The sequence below is a fragment of the Oncorhynchus mykiss genome, chromosome 18 (genome assembly GCF_013265735.2).
Source record: "Oncorhynchus mykiss isolate Arlee chromosome 18, USDA_OmykA_1.1, whole genome shotgun sequence".
Taxonomy (NCBI): Eukaryota; Metazoa; Chordata; class Actinopteri; order Salmoniformes; family Salmonidae; genus Oncorhynchus; species Oncorhynchus mykiss.
Window position 1 is genome coordinate 62,628,487 of NC_048582.1, and position 16,110 is coordinate 62,644,596.

The 16,110-nt window shown below is 42.5% G+C and overlaps 1 protein-coding gene across 2 annotated transcripts in view; it reads left to right on the forward strand.

Annotated features, from left to right (window-relative positions):
• The first annotated feature begins 5,560 nt into the window (after positions 1–5,560).
• Positions 5,561–16,110, forward strand: part of LOC110496881 (focal adhesion kinase 1) — a 235,348-nt gene continuing 224,798 nt past the window's right edge. For both annotated transcript variants that reach the window (XM_036953483.1, XM_036953484.1), the window contains exon 1: positions 5,561–5,823. The gene's annotated coding sequence lies outside the window, so the exon portion shown is untranslated. The remainder of the gene's footprint in view (positions 5,824–16,110) is intronic.

Sequence of the window (16,110 nt, forward strand, 5' to 3'; positions counted from 1 at the left end):
ACTGTGATCTGTGCATAGTTCAGCTAACTGTGATCTGTGCATAGTTCAGGCAACGGTGGGTACCGGTAGTTGTATTACGCTAACTGTGATCTGTGCATAGTTCAGGAAACGGTACTGGTAGTTGTATTACGCTAACTGTGATCTGTGCATAGTTCAGGAAACGGTGGGTACCGGTAGTTTTATTACGCTAACTGTGATCTGTGCATAGTTCAGGCAACGGTGGGTACCGGTAGTTGTATTAAGCTAACTGTGATCTGTGCATAGTTCAGGCAACAGTGGGTACCGGTAGTTGTATTACGCTAACTGTGATCTGTGCGTAGTTCAGGAAACTGTGGGTACCGGTAGTTGTATTAAGCTAACTGTGATCTGTGCATAGTTCAGGCAACAGTGGGTACCGGTAGTTGTATTACGCTAACTGTGATCTGTGCATAGTTCAGGAAACGGTACTGGTAGTTGTATTACGCTAACTGTGATCTGTGCATAGTTCAGGAAACGGTGGGTACCGGTAGTTTTATTACGCTAACTGTGATCTGTGCATAGTTCAGGCAACGGTGGGTACCGGTAGTTGTATTAAGCTAACTGTGATCTGTGCATAGTTCAGGCAACAGTGGGTACCGGTAGTTGTATTACGCTAACTGTGATCTGTGCATAGTTCAGGAAACGGTACTGGTAGTTGTATTACGCTAACTGTGATCTGTGCATAGTTCAGGAAACGGTACTGGTAGTTGTATTACGCTAACTGTGATCTGTGCATAGTTCAGGAAACGGTACTGGTAGTTGTATTACGCTAACTGTGATCTGTGCATAGTTCAGGAAACGGTACTGGTAGTTGTATTACGCTAACTGTGATCTGTGCATAGTTCAGGAAACGGTGGGTACCGGTAGTTGTATTACGCTAACTGTGATCTGTGCATAGTTCAGGAAACGGTACTGGTAGTTGTATTACGCTAACTGTGATCTGTGCATAGTTCAGGAAACGGTGGGTACCGGTAGTTGTATTACGCTAACTGTGATCTGTGCATAGTTCAGGAAACGGTGGGTACCGGTAGTTGTATTACGCTAACTGTGATCTGTGCATAGTTCAGGCAACGGTGGGTATCAGTCATTGTATTGAACTTGCATTGAGTTTCTCTTTATCAAGAGTCCCCACCATCAGAAATACTGTAGTACACACGATATGGTGTGGGCTGTGGTAACATTATGTTTCCCTATATTGGATAGGTACCATAGTTAGAGCACATAATGCATAATAATATAAACTCAGCAAAAAAAGAAACGTCTCTTTTCAAGACCCTGTCTTTCAAAGATAATTCGTAAAAATCCAAATAACTTCACAGATCTTCATTGTAAAGGGTTTAAACACTGTTTCCCAATGCTTGTTCAATGAACCATAAACAATTAATGAACATGCACCTGTGGAACGGTTGTTAAGACACTAACAGCTTACAGACGGTAGGCAATTAAGGTCACAGTTATGAAAACGTAGGACACTAAAGAGGCCTTTCTACTGACTCTGAAAAACACGACAAGAAAGATGCCCAGGGTCCCTGCTCATCTGCGTGAACGTGCCTTAGGCATGCTCCAAGGAGGCACGAGGACTGCAGATGTGACCGTGACAATAAATTGCAATGTCCGTACTGCGAGACGCCTAAGACATCGCTACAGGGAGACAGAATGGACAGCTGATCATCCTCGCAGTGGCAGACCACGTGTAACAATACATGCACAGGATCGGTACAGCCGAACATCACACCTGCGGTACAGGTACTGGATGGCAACAACAACTGCCCGAGTTACACCAGGAACGCACAATCCCTCCATCAGTGCTCAGACTGTCAGCAATAGGCTTGTAGGCCTGTTGTAAGGCAGGTCCTCACCAGACATCACCGGCAACAACGTTGCCTATGGGCACAAACCCATCGTCGCTGGAACAGACAAGACTGGAAAAAAGTGGTCTTCACTGACAAGTCGCGGTTTTGTCTCACCAGGGCTGATGGTCGGATTCACGTTTATCGTTGAAGGAATGAGCGTTACACAGAGGCCTGTACTCTGAAGCGGGATCGATTTGGAGGTGGAGGGTCCAGGGCGGTGTGTCACAGCATCATCGGACTGAGCTTGTTGTCATTGCAGGCAATCACAAAGCTGTGCGTTACAGGGAAGACATCCTCCTCCCTCATGTGGTACCCTTCCTGCAGGCTCATCCTGACATGACCCTCCAGCATGATAATGCCACCAGGCATACTGCTCGTTCTGTGTGTGATTTCCTGCAAGTCAGTGTTCTGCCATGGCCAGCGAAGAGCCCGGATCTCAATCCCATTGAGCACGTCTGGGACCTGTTGGATCGGAGTGTGAGGGCTAGGGCCATTCCCCCTAGAAATGTCAGTAAACTTGCAGGTGCCTTGGTGGAAGAGTGGGGTAACATCTCACAGCAAGAACTGGCAAATCTGATGCAGTCTATGAGGGGAGATGCACTGTAGTACTTAATGCAGCTGGTGGCCACACCAGATACTGACTGTTACTTTTGATTTTGACTCCCCCCCCCCCCCCCTTTGTTCAGGGACACATTATTCCATTTATGTTAGACACATGTCTGTGGAACTTGTTCAGTTCATGTCTCAGTTGTTGAATCTTGTTATGTTCATACAAATATTTACACATGTTAAGTTTTCTGAAAATAAACGCAGTTGACATTGAGAGGACGTTTATTTTTTTGCTGAGTTTATGTTATTTATCTAAAGGGACTTATAGTCATACATTTTTAGCATATAGGTAGTCCCAGGAATCAAACCCACTATCCTGATGTTACAAGCACCATGCTACACCAACTGAGCTACAGAGGACCACATCCCACATTTAGGACTGACGATAAGCATTGAATCACTACTGTAATGACAAGATACCAGTCATACACTTTCTTTTTACGGTGGCAATACAACAAAACCCCCAAGGTTGTGATTTCCAGAACGGAGAATCAGAGGGAGCGTCAGGTTACCAGTGAACAGGTGCTCCTTGCCTTGCACCCCTCTGATGTGGGGGAAGGGTTGGGGTGGTGTTGGAGTGGTTCCTGGGTGGGGTAGTACTGGGGTGTTGGGGTACAGGGGTGATGCAATCACTAAATGGTAGCCCTTTTCGTTGACACATTGTCTCCGGGTAACTTGACTCCACGGCATGCCCACAGTGTTCTTCCCAAAGCACAGATCATGTTATATTCTGATGGTAGGGTTGGAGTGGGGAAATGTGACCCCAGATCTGTAGGCTAAGCGACTTTATGGGCAACTCCTACTACTAGAGATGGAACATCAAACTGGTAGTGTGTGCAAAGACTTGGATCCCAATGGAAGGAGTGTAGACAGCTACAAGTAGTATGACAACGGCCTTGGTCATTCAGTCAAATATACAGTGCATTTTGAAAGTATTCAGACCACTAGATTTTTCCCACATTTTGTTATGTTGCAACCTTATTTTCTCTAATTAATTAAATAGTTGTTTCCCCCTCAAATCTACACACACACACACACACACACACACACACACACACACACACACACACACACACACACACACACACACACACACACACACACACAAAATACCCCATAATGACCAAGCAAAAACAGGTCAATTAATTTAAAAAAATGCATTACAAATAAAAACAGATATCACATTTACATAATATTCAGACCCTTTACTCAGTACTTTGTTGAAGCACCTTTGACAGCGATTACAGCCTTGAGTCTTCTTGGGTATGACGCTACAAACTTGGCACACCTGTATTTGAGGATTTTCCCGTTATTCTCTGCAGATTCTTTCAAGCTCTGTCAGGTTGGATGGGGAGTGTCACATCACAGCTATTTTCAGGTCTCTCCAGAGATTATCAAATGGGTTCAAGTCCGGGCTCTGGCTGGGCTACTCAAGGACATTCAGAGACTTGTCCCGAAGCCACTCCTGTGGTGTTTTCGCTGTGTGCTTAGGGTCGTTGTCCTTTTGGAAGGTGAATCTTCACCCCAGTCTGAGGTCCGGAGCAGGTTGTCATCAAGGATCTCTCTGTACTTTGCTCCGTTCATCTTTCCCTCAATCCTGACTAGTGTCCCAGTCCCTCCCGCTGACAAAAATCCCCACAGCATGATGCTGCCACAACCATGCTTCACCGTAGGAATGGTGCCAGGTTTCCTCCAGACATGATACTTGGCATTCAGGCCAAAGGGTTCAATCTTGGTTTCATCAGACCAGAGAATCTTGTTTTTCATGGTCAAAAAGTCCAAAAGTCCTTTAGGTGCCTTTTGGCAAACTCCATGCGGACTGTCATGTGCCTTTTACCGAGGAGTGGCTTCCGTCTGGCCACTCTACCATAAAGGCCTGATTGGTGGAGTGCTGCAGAGATGGTTGTCCTTCTGGAAGGTTCTCTCATCTCTGCAGAGGAACTCTGGAGCTCTGTCAGAGTGACCATCAGGTTTTTGGTCACCTCCCTGAACAAGGCACTTCTCTCCCGATTGCTCAGTTTGGTCGGGCGGCCAGCTCTAGGAAGGGTCTTGGTGGTTCCAAACTCTTCCATTTAAGAATGATGGAGGCCATTGTGTTCTTTAATGCTGCAGAAATGTTTTGGTACCCTTCCTCAGATCTTTTCCTCACCATAGTCCTGTCTCAGAGCTCTACGGACAATTCCTTCGACCTCATGGCTTGGTTTTTGCTCTGACATGCACTGTCAACTGTGGGACCTTATATATTATGTCCAATCAATTGAATTTACCACAGGTGGACTCCAATCAAGTTGTAGAAAATCTCAAGGATGATCAATGGAAACAGGATGCACCTGAGCTCAATTTCGAGTCTCATAGCAAAGGGTCTGAATACTTATGTAAATAAGATATTTCTGTTGATAATTTTTTATACACTTGCAAAAATGTCTAAAAACCAGTTTTTGCTTTGTCATTATGGGGTATTGTGTGTAGATTTCCGAATGCACTGACTATAAATACACGCAACCTCACAAATGACATAATTAAATATGAACAAAATTAAACTGACCTATAAAAATAAAATTAAGTAACATCAAGAGATGTTTTATTGTCACACACACAGCTATGTTTAAAATCGTACAGTACATAAGATAATTATTACATTATTAGCACACGGTGCAGAAGGTCATTTGCAATATTGTCCGAAAGAAATTCACATCAGACTACACAGTGACTTCAGGTGTACCCTTTTTTGAAGTTTTAGAACCTTACATTGTAGCCTTTGATGTCACATGTCACACAATTAGTGCATGGGCACCACACAATGTATCACCTTGACTTGAAACACGAAACATTTGAAGTAGAATAATGTTTCAAAGAGGGACTTGAGGTTTGTCAGTATGAATGTTGTCTGAGTGTGTCATCATTGGCTGCTACAGTTTGTGTAGTTGGGAGTGTAGTTGCTTCAACTGTGGGCCAGTTGAACCTGGGTCTGTGCTCTCTGAAATCCTCGAGACCTTCCAACCCCATTGAAGTTGACGTTTAAAATGGTTAAGGTTATATAAGGGTTATGATTAAGGTTAGGCTACGGGTATGAGTTAAGGTTAGGGTTTCGGGTGAGCACGTCCCAAGGATCCCGGATAGCACTGACCTTGTTTCAGCGTGTCAGCCATATTGGAATGCTCTGCTCAGGATGGGAAGTACAGAACTAGGCGTAGTAGGCGAGACTGGAGTGGTGGGCAGAGAAAGGAGAGCGCACGAACCACTAAGCAACTTCAGTTTTTGAAGGATTTAAAACTCATATAAACGAGGAATTACACCGGTAAACTAAAGTGAATTGCCCGACACGCGAATTGGATAGGCCAAAGTGAGTACGGTTATGTTCCTTATATTATATCCTGATGTATAATGTAGGCGACTTCCAGGCGAAGTGTGTGTGATGGAGCGTCTGCTTTGCTTACACATTGACGTTTCCTCCCATAAAATTACAAGTTGTTTTCCTTATCACCTATCTTTCTGTTGAAGATGTCTAGATAATATGTCGTTCTCAATCATTGTGTTGTCTATCAATTGATACTTCATCGCTATAACGAAAGCATATCACGCATGTAGCCCATTCAATTTAGAAATGATATTCTGGTCGTCATTCATTAAATCTTTAGGAAAGTATGTTAATCGGAATCTCCACAAATTGTTGTGTGTGTGTGTGTATATATATAGAAACAATGTCCCCCAATATGCTCAAAGTCTTCATTCGTAAATTCCCGTAGTTGATGTCTATTTTGTATTCCATGATTGTCTGTGTATTCAGATTATACCTTTCTGAAATATATCGTTTGTATGTTGTAGCTAGGTAACCAAGCTTATGGATGTTTCCTGAAGATTTGGGTTGTTAATTACACCCTTGTGAAGCTTATTACATTTGGATATTGGCGTGGCATTTCTTGTTGTTGTTGTTACTGTTTATACTACTGTAAACCCGAGGCTCTGGAAATTAAATTACACCGAAGTCCTGTATTTTTAGGACCAGTGAGTTCTTTTATTTTTTTATTTCACCTTTATTTAACCAGGTAGGCCAGTTGAGAACAAGTTCTGAGGGTAAAGATACAGTGTAATCACATATTGTCCAAGTTACAACTTTTAAATTATACATGTATGACTCAATATCTGAAGTTGTTGAAAGGCCGCCATAATATTGTGTTCATGTTGTTGAGTATCCATTCCCAATGTTTTTCAAGGACATTCCAAATATCTACTTGTCTGCTTGAGACTTACGAGAAACTTTTGTATCGAGTGAGAAGGTGGGACAGTGTTGCACTTAGGGCCTGTATTTACCAAGTGTCTCAGAGTAGGAGTGCTGATCTGGGATCAGGTTCTCCCTGTCCATAATAACCTGCATTATTATTATCTAAAAGGCAATACAGATCCTAGATCAGAACTCCCACTCTGAGACACTAAAGTACAGGCCCAGATCCACCACTTTTAAAGTACACTTTCAGAGCCAGGAAGGCAGATTTAGACAGACTTCTTAATGATGACACAAACACTTGACAGTTTGTAATCTAATGGGCTGGCAGTGGTAAGGGGAATTAAATGAAACATAAAGGCATTGATTGGAGTCATAAATTGCTTGATTAATTGAATTTATTGATAAGACTCCCAGAGGCCTCTCTGTCCGTCCGTCCGTGAGTGTGTGAGCAGGTTACATTTTCCACTGAGTAGGCCTAGGCCTAACCTTGCTTATAGCCACCTCAGGCAAGTTCTATTCACAGGCTCTATTCTACATCCTCCCAACTTATTCTGCCTACTGTTGTTTTAGAGGAAGAGGAGCTGCCTAGTGTTGTTTTAGCTACAGAGGAAGAGGAGCTGCCTAGTGTTGTTTTAGCTACAGAGGAAGAGGAGCAGCCTAGTGATGTTTTAGCGACAGAGGAAGAGGAGCTGCCTAGTGTTGTTTTAGCAACAGAGGAAGAGGAGCTGCCTAGTGTTGTTTTAGCGACAGAGGAAGAGGAGCTGCCTAGTGTTGTTTTAGCTACAGAGGAAGAGGAGCTGCCTAGTGTTGTTTTAGCTACAGAGGAAGAGGAGCTGTGTCTAAAGCAGCAGCTGTGACAGGAAGGACAATGCAACAATGTTCTCCAGTTGTACTGCTGCATTCTGCTTTAGATTGGCCAGGATGTAGCCTAGCTTGGCTGCCCCCCCCACACACACCGTCCCTCAGGATTCTGGAGGAAAACGCCTTTTTCCTCTACTCAGAGGCAGCAGTTTCATAGTGTGTGTGTGAGAGAGGAGTTGATGTGCTGTGATGCAGCTGTGGCTATTATGTGATTTGTTGTTGTTTTTTAAACTGATGATCTAAGTGTGGTGGTGATAAAGAACATGTTTCTCAAACAAAGGTATTCCAGTTCCAGCCTCAGATCCATAAACCATAATTACAGAGTGTGTGTGTGCCCATTTCAAACACATTTTAATTTTTTTAATAATAAAAATGTTGGGTCAGAAGTTTAAATGACAGCTTAATCTGGTGTATTAATTCCACTGGTCGACAGGCAGCATGGTGCAGTTCACTCCCAGTTGAATTGACTCCAGGTTCCCTCAGATTACAGCGTGTGTTGTGCTTCATAACGGTGTGCACTCATAACTCTTTGAACTCTCTCTGTGAGGATGGATGGACATATCTGATTGAAAACAACATCAACTGTTTTCAGTCTCTATGTAAGTGTGTGTGTGTGTGATCGTCCTCTATTATAACTGCAGTGTTCCCTGGGATAGCCTAGCAGTATTATGTTGAATTACTAATGTCAAGGATGCCTCTGATTGCTATGTTGGCGCTCACTGAACTGTCATTTTAAGTTAATGGGTATGTTCCTCTGCCAAGACTTCTGGGTGCAAAATCCTGGGAACTTTCAATAAATTCCTCAATATTCCCGAAATCCCATTTCGTAATCAGGAGGGAATAAGCAGGAAATCCGGAATCCTCCAACCAGGATTTCTGGAAAACCAGGTAATTTATTGAAAGTTCACGGAATTTTGCAACCCTAGACAGACATTGCTGAAGCATGCCAGCTCTTACAAAGCCTGGATAGGTATTTTACATTGCTATACCTATAATCTGGTGCCTGACTGCACAGTTGATGACGTCACACGCAACTATTGGGGCGTAGACAGGGGCGTACTGTTAAATTCAGACCTAGACCTGCATCCTTAATGGCACCCTATTCCCTATGTAGTGCACTACTTTTGACCAGGACCCATAAGGCTCTGGTCAGAATTAGGATAGTATGTAGGGAAAAGGGTGCTATTTTGGACGTAGGCCTTGTCGTCTGCAGTGTCTGGGAGATCAGGTGTTGTTCAGCCATTCATAATGCATTTAACACGCACAGTCATGCTACTAATACGATATGACCTTAAGTCAAAGCATCACCTTTCACTGGTGGCGAGGAGAATGTTACATTACTTACAAATATGTCTGATTTATGTGTGTGGTCCTGTGGTGTGTTTCTAAGCATTGTGGGGATGTTGGTACGCCTCTTTCCATTCAAATCATTGTCTAAATATTTTTTAAATAAAAATGGTTCCACATGTCCCTGGTCTGAACTTCTCTGTTAGGCATTATGTTGTGGTTTAGATCAGGGATGGGCAACTCCAGTCCTCGGAGTGGTGTCACATCTCCCCCCCACATCTCCCCCATCCCTAGCAAACACAGCTGGTTTAAACGAATTGCATTCTAAACTGAAGATCATGATTAGTTTGTTATTGGAGTCATGTGTGTTCGCTGGGCAAAAGTGTGACACCAATCAGGCCCACAAGGACTGGAGTTGCCCACCCCTGGTTTCGATTAATACAGTATGTTAATCCTGTACACATTTAATCTACGTCGATGAACATAGACAAACCTAACTACCTCCAGGTCCTTTTCCATGACTGGGTTATTTTGAAAGGGGCTAAAAATGTAGCAAATGTAGGTGGGGGACCTAAATTCAACCCAACTACTACAGTCGTCTACACTACCCTACACTCTATGGGCTGACTATGTTAGGCCTCAAGCTAAAGGTCCCAGTGTTCTCTCTCTGGCTGTCCCAGATGGACCCCTATTCCTTACATAGGGCACTACTATGTCCATAGCCTTACGGGGACTGGGAGTGGAGGGCTGTGGAGGCTGGTCATGTTCAGTCGGGAGAATATATATATATATATATATATATTTTTTTTTTTTAAACACGGAGGTACTAGTTTAACAGGGAGATAATACCTGAAATTGTGTAATAAGATCACAGATGTTTTGTTTCCCGTTGCAAAATATTTAGCTGTGGTGTGCTTGTCCAGGGACACAACAGAAATGTGTGCCGTTGGAGGTACTGGGGGACTGGAGTTGGGAACCACTGCCCCAGTGAACACTCCCCTAGCCCGGACTGCAGTGGCCTTAGCAGGCAGGATGAAGGACCGGAAGAGGAAAACAAACAAAGCAAGCAGACTGCCAGCTATTCTCTTCCATCCAGGGGATTGGGATCTAAGCAGAGCACCTCAGGGGCCACAGAGTAGCCTGGGTAACTGGTGAGGAGAGATATACCCCCGCTAGCATTTCTCGTTGCTTTTTTTAGCGGTCACAAATGCAGCACACAGCCTGTAGGTCAACTCCCTCTGAAGGTAAATAGAAAACAAGTTACAGTTTGGCAGTCAGATCTGTTTTTTACATTTACAGGAGGCACCACCAGAGAAAGCTTATAGTATATAGGCACATCTGTTTTTTTTACCATGGTAGACCATTGCAAAGTGTCTTCCGGCTGTAGTGGAAAGACAATAGTCATTACTTAGCCTAGTTGGGGACTGTATAGTACAGCTCACCCATAGTCAGTGTATCGGCTATTTGAGACAGTGAAAGGCCATACAAGAAGGCTCAGGTGGTCAGTCAGAAACCCAGAGGATACTTGAGACCTGTACTGTATGTGTCCGGAATCAGAGTCTATCTTTAGCTAGCTGCCTGGCTGGCTTCTCAGAACTTCTGTTCCACTGGAAGGCAAAGACCACCCAGCCCCAGCCTCACTGTCATGCTGCCTGTCTGTCTGTGGATCAGGGGTGAGTCTGACTCATGCTGCCTGTCTGTCTGTGGATCAGGGGTGAGTCTGACTGTCATGCTGTCTGTCTGTGGATCAGGGGTGAGTCTGACTCATGCTGCCTTTCTGCCTGGTTTAGGGGTGTCTGACTGTCATGCTGTCTGTCTGTGGATCAGGGGTGAGTCTCACTGTCATGCTGCCTTTCTGCCTGGTTTAGGGGTGAGTCTGACTGTAATGCTGTCTGGATCAGGGGTGAGTCTGACCGTCATGCTGTCTGTCTGTGGATCAGGGGTGAGTCTCACTGTCATGCTGCCTTTCTGCCTGGTTTAGGGGTGAGTCTGACTGTAATGCTGTCTGGATCAGGGGTGAGTCTGACTGTCATGCTGTCTGTCTGTGGATCAGGGGTGAGTCTCACTGTCATGCTGTCTGTCTGTCTGGATTAGGGGTGAGTCTCACTGTCTTGCTGCCTGTCTGTCTGAATCAGGGGTGAGTCTCATTCATGCTGTCTGTCTGGATCAGGGGTGAGTCTGACTGTCATGCTGTCTGGATCAGTGGAGAGTGTATCCCTGGGTAGGGCTTTGACGATCATGGTACTTTGTCAGTCGGTGATTGTTAAGCAAAAACTGCCATTCTCATGGTATTGACCGTTAATTAACATAAACACATTCATCATCTCCTGGCGTTCATGCATAGCCTACAACCTACTGATGCAGACCTTTGGAACATCTACATTTTAAAAAGTCTAATAAATCCATGTAACTTAGCCTACACCCTCACAATAAATCCATAATTTATTTTAGACAGGTCTAAAGAAACATGATATTAAGAAAATGTAGTCTATTTCAGAATAACAGAATAGTTGACTCTGAGTTGTCGTTATGTTAGGTCCTGATCTGACTATGCCATATGGCTGTGGGCTACAATAGTTCATTTAGCAGACAAAATTTGCTTAGAATTCTGTAGCATTATTTTATAGTATTAAGAATACAATTGAACATAGCTGAATAAAATAGAAAGGACATTTTCTCCAAATGATTACAGAGGGAGTGCACACATGCGTCTATTCTGTGTTGAGTAGTTAACAAAGAAACAGTTCCTCCTACATGCTTAATTTAGAGTTATTTATGCAACTTTAGTTGTTCTACAAACGTTGGGCTATATATTTAGATTTTTAATACAATACTAAGGCTGCATGATGCGACTGATTTGAAAAAAAGTTGCATGGAAGCGCAGGCTGTACACACTTCATCAGTCTCTCATTCACAATTTGACAAGCACTTGATAAGACCTCGATTTTCCCCGGTGGCATTCCCCTTGTGTGGCATTAATGCCCTCTAAAAAAATCCATGCCTTGTGGCCATTGTACCCTTCGGCTGAATATAATAATTTGAATTCCCTTCTCTCGGTTGCCAATTGCCGTGCTCTGAAGCAGCTCTCACTCACATTGCTCTCTCAGATATCTCAATTCTTATTAGCCAATGCCCGTCATGTGATTGGGTCCTTCTCACAGGCATCTTAGCTCTGAATTAGTCTACAAGTGAAGACCGACACAACGGGGATGCAACTGCTTCCTTCTTATTGAATTCCGAGGCGCATATTGAAGATGTTAGACATTTTCATATTTCATCAGCCAACAAGATGAGTAGGCCTAACAAACCGCAAAAACACTAGCCTATGTCAATCTACTATACAAAAGTTGATCTATTCTATTGATCAAGTTGTCCTTCTGGGCGAGAAAGGAGTATTCCAAACATACTCTGGGACCGTTGTGGGATGTGATGGATCTCAAATGAATACAACCACTAGCATCAACAAAAACATTTTTTAAAGCATTGAGGCTGATGCAACAGATCAGAACGTTTAGCTTAATGTTGATAAACTATTAGGCTATTTCTTCACAGTATAAGCGCAGAACTGTACACACTGCAGTAAACCTAATAGAACGAATGTTCCAAAATGCAATCAATTAGCGGGAAAATACTGTTCTCAAAAGTGACTGCAAATGCAATTATGCATGTAATGCTTTATTATAAAGGTGAATTTTTATGGTGAAAATGATTTTCCCCAAACATGAAAATCACATGCTGCTTATGTATGCCAGTTAGGCTCTATACCCCCTGTAAAGTGGATTAATGTGCCTAAAATTAAGAAATGATTTGGCCACTTTAGTTGTGATACAAACCTTATCAAAAGATATAGGCCTATGCTACATGAGGTGTGTGACTGTGATTTGAAAAAGGGCATGCAATGTTTCTTGCAATCATTCACAAGTGATAATATTGTCACCCATCAGACTATTCTTGATTACATTTTTATTTTATTTATTTAACTCTATTTAACTAGGCAAGTAATTTAAGAACAAATTATTATTTACAATGACGGCCTACCTCCGGCCAAACCCAGACGATGCTGGGCCAATTGTGCGCCGCCCTATGGGACTCCCGATCATGGCCGGATGTGATGCAGCCTGGATTTGAACCAGGGACTGTAGTGACTAATCGGTATCAACTGAGATGCAGTGAGCCCCCCTTTACATATATTAAATAATATATGTGTGAAATTAGTTTTGATTTAGAATGGACTTTAGGTCGACCGATTTATGATTTTTCAACGGCGATACTAATAGCGATTATTGGAGGACCAAAAAAAGCTGATACCGATTAATCGGACGATTTCTATATATATTTGTAATAATGACAATTACAAAAATACTGAATGAACAATGAACCCTTTTATTTTAACTTAATATAATACATAACATCTATTTTGTCTCAAATAATGTTCAATTTGGTTTAAATAATGCAAAAACAAAAAAGCTAATGTTTAAGTTCCTTGCTCAGACCTTGAGAACATATGAAAGCTGGTGGTTCAATATTCCCAGTTCTTCAATATTCCCAGTTCTTCAATATTCCCAGTTCTTCAATATTCCCAGTTCTTCGATATTCTCAGTTAAAATGTTTAAATTGTAGTTATTCTAGGAATTATGACGCGTCGACTATTTCTCTCTATACCATTTGTATTTCTTATACCTTTGACTATTGGATGTTCTAATAGGCACTTTAGTATTGCCAGCCTAATCTCAGGAGTTGATAGGCTTGAAGTCATAAACAGCGCTGTGCTTCAAGCATTGCTTAGAGCTGCTTGCAAACGCATTAAAGTGCTGTTTGAATGAATGCTTACGAGCCTGCTGGTGCCTACCACCGCTCAGTCAGACTGGTCTATCAAATATCAAATCATAGACTTCATTATAATATAATAAACACACAGAAATACAAGCCTTTGGTCATTAATATGGTCAAATCCGGAAACAAACTTTTCGATAAAACAAAATGTTTATTCTTTCAGTGAAATACAGAACCATTCCGTATGTTGTCGAATGGGTGGCAACCCTAAGTCTAAATATCGCTGTTACATTGCACAACCTTCAATGTTATGTCATAATTATGTACAATTCTGGCAAATTAATTACGGTCTTTGCTAGGAAGAAATACAGTTTGCAATGAGCCAGGCGGCCCAAACTGTTGCATATACCCTGACTCTGCTGGCACTGAACGCAAGAGAAGTCACACAATTTCCCTAGTTAATATTGCCTGCTAACCTGGATTTCTTAAAATCTAAATATGCAAGTTTAAAAAAATATACTTCTGTGTATTGATCTTAAGAAAGGCATTGATGTTCATGGTTAGGTACATTTGTGCAACGAATGGGCTTTTGTTAAATCATCACCTGCGAAGTTGAAGTAGGCTGTGATTCAATGATAAATTAACAGGCACCGCATTGATTATATGCAACGCAGGACAAGCTAGTTAACTACACATGGTTGATGATATAACTAAGTTAACTAGTAATTATGTGAAGATTGATTTTTTTTTTATATAAGATAAGTTTAATGCTAGCTAGCAACATACCTTTGCTCCTTGCAGGCACAAGGTCCTTTTGACGCTGCACTCACGTAACAAGTGGTCAGCCTGCCACGCAGTTTCCTCGTGGATTGATCAGCCATAATCGGTGTCCAAAAAGGCTGATTACAGATTGTTATGAAAACTTGAAATCGGCCTTAATTAATCGTCCATAGCGAATGTTTCATTTTCTGACAGGTAGGCTATATCCTGTTGTAAAGTGAAGCAATGTGCTGAATATTAGGGAAGTTGAGAAATAAATATAGTAGGCCTAGTCTATAGGAAGCTAATGGGATCCTCCTCTTTTTAATAGAGGCCATCAAAACTCTTGTTTTCTCACACCGTTGCATAGCCTATAGAAATGTTGCGCAACATGAGCTCATCGATAACATTTGCATTGACAATAGTGCTGAGTACCAGGCCGTCAGCAGCATCAAAGTGCAGTTTTGGATAAGCCTAGTTACCGTGACTACACGGTCATGTGGATTTTTGACTGCAGTCATGACTTGTGACCGCCAGTAATACAGTCACCATAACAGCACTACTCCTGACTTCATGTGCTGCTGCTGTAGGGAGGGGGTGTTGCCTAGAAAACCAAAGACTTGTTTGCTACAACAACTTGCTTGTTTCAGCAAGGAGAAACAACGTTTCATCACGTTGTAAAGAGTCCATGTTACTACGGAAACAGACTCAACCGCACGGCCTTCCCGTCGTCAGTTAACTGTTCGTTCCACCAAAATAAAAACAGTTATGGCGGTTATTTTATCATGGCGGACCTCATCCTTAAACGTCGGTTACATAGTTATACGGTAACTGTGCCAGCCACATCCCTGGGTCTCTACTCCAGGTCCAGATATATTTTCCAGGCTGTGCTTTGAACAGCAATACAATATGGGGTCAACACACTCCCTCTGTCTGCCCAACTATTCCTGACATTTGTCCAGGTTGGTTGGAGAAGTATGTGCAGAATGTTGTGGTCGACAAACACCAATGACTTCTAATAGTTTTCCTACAGTTGTACTGTAGTATACTGTAGGTCTCTGTAGTATACTGTCAGTCTTTGTGGTATACTGTAGGTCTCTAGTATACTGTAGGTCTCTAGTATACTGTAGGTCTCTGGTATACTGTCAGTCTCTGTGGTATACTGTCAGTCTTTGTGGTATACTGTAGGTCTCTGTAGTATACTGTAGGTCTCTAGTATACTGTAGGTCTCTAGTATACTGTAGGTCTCTGTGGTATACTGTCAGTCTCTGTGGTATACTGTAGGTCTCTGTAGTATCCTGTAGGTCTCTGTAGTACACTAGGTCTTTGTAGTATACTGTAGGTCTTTGTAGTGTACTGTAGGTCTCTGTGGTATACTGTGGGTCTCTGTGGTATACTGTAGATCTCTGTGGTATACTGTAAGTCTCTGTAGTACACTGTAGGTCTCTAGTATACTGTAGGTCTCTGTAGTATACTGTAGGTCTCTGCAAAATCCTGTAGGTCTCTGGTATACTGTAGGTCGCTGTGATATACTGTAGATCTCTGTAGTATACTGCAGATCTCTGTAGTATACTGTCAGTCTTTGTGGTATACTGTAGGTCTCTGTGGTATACTGTAGATCTCTGTAGTACACTGTAGGTATCTCTAGTATACTGTAGGTCTCTATTATACTGTATGTCTCTGTAGTATACTGTAGGTCTCTAGTATACTGTAGGTCTCTAGTAT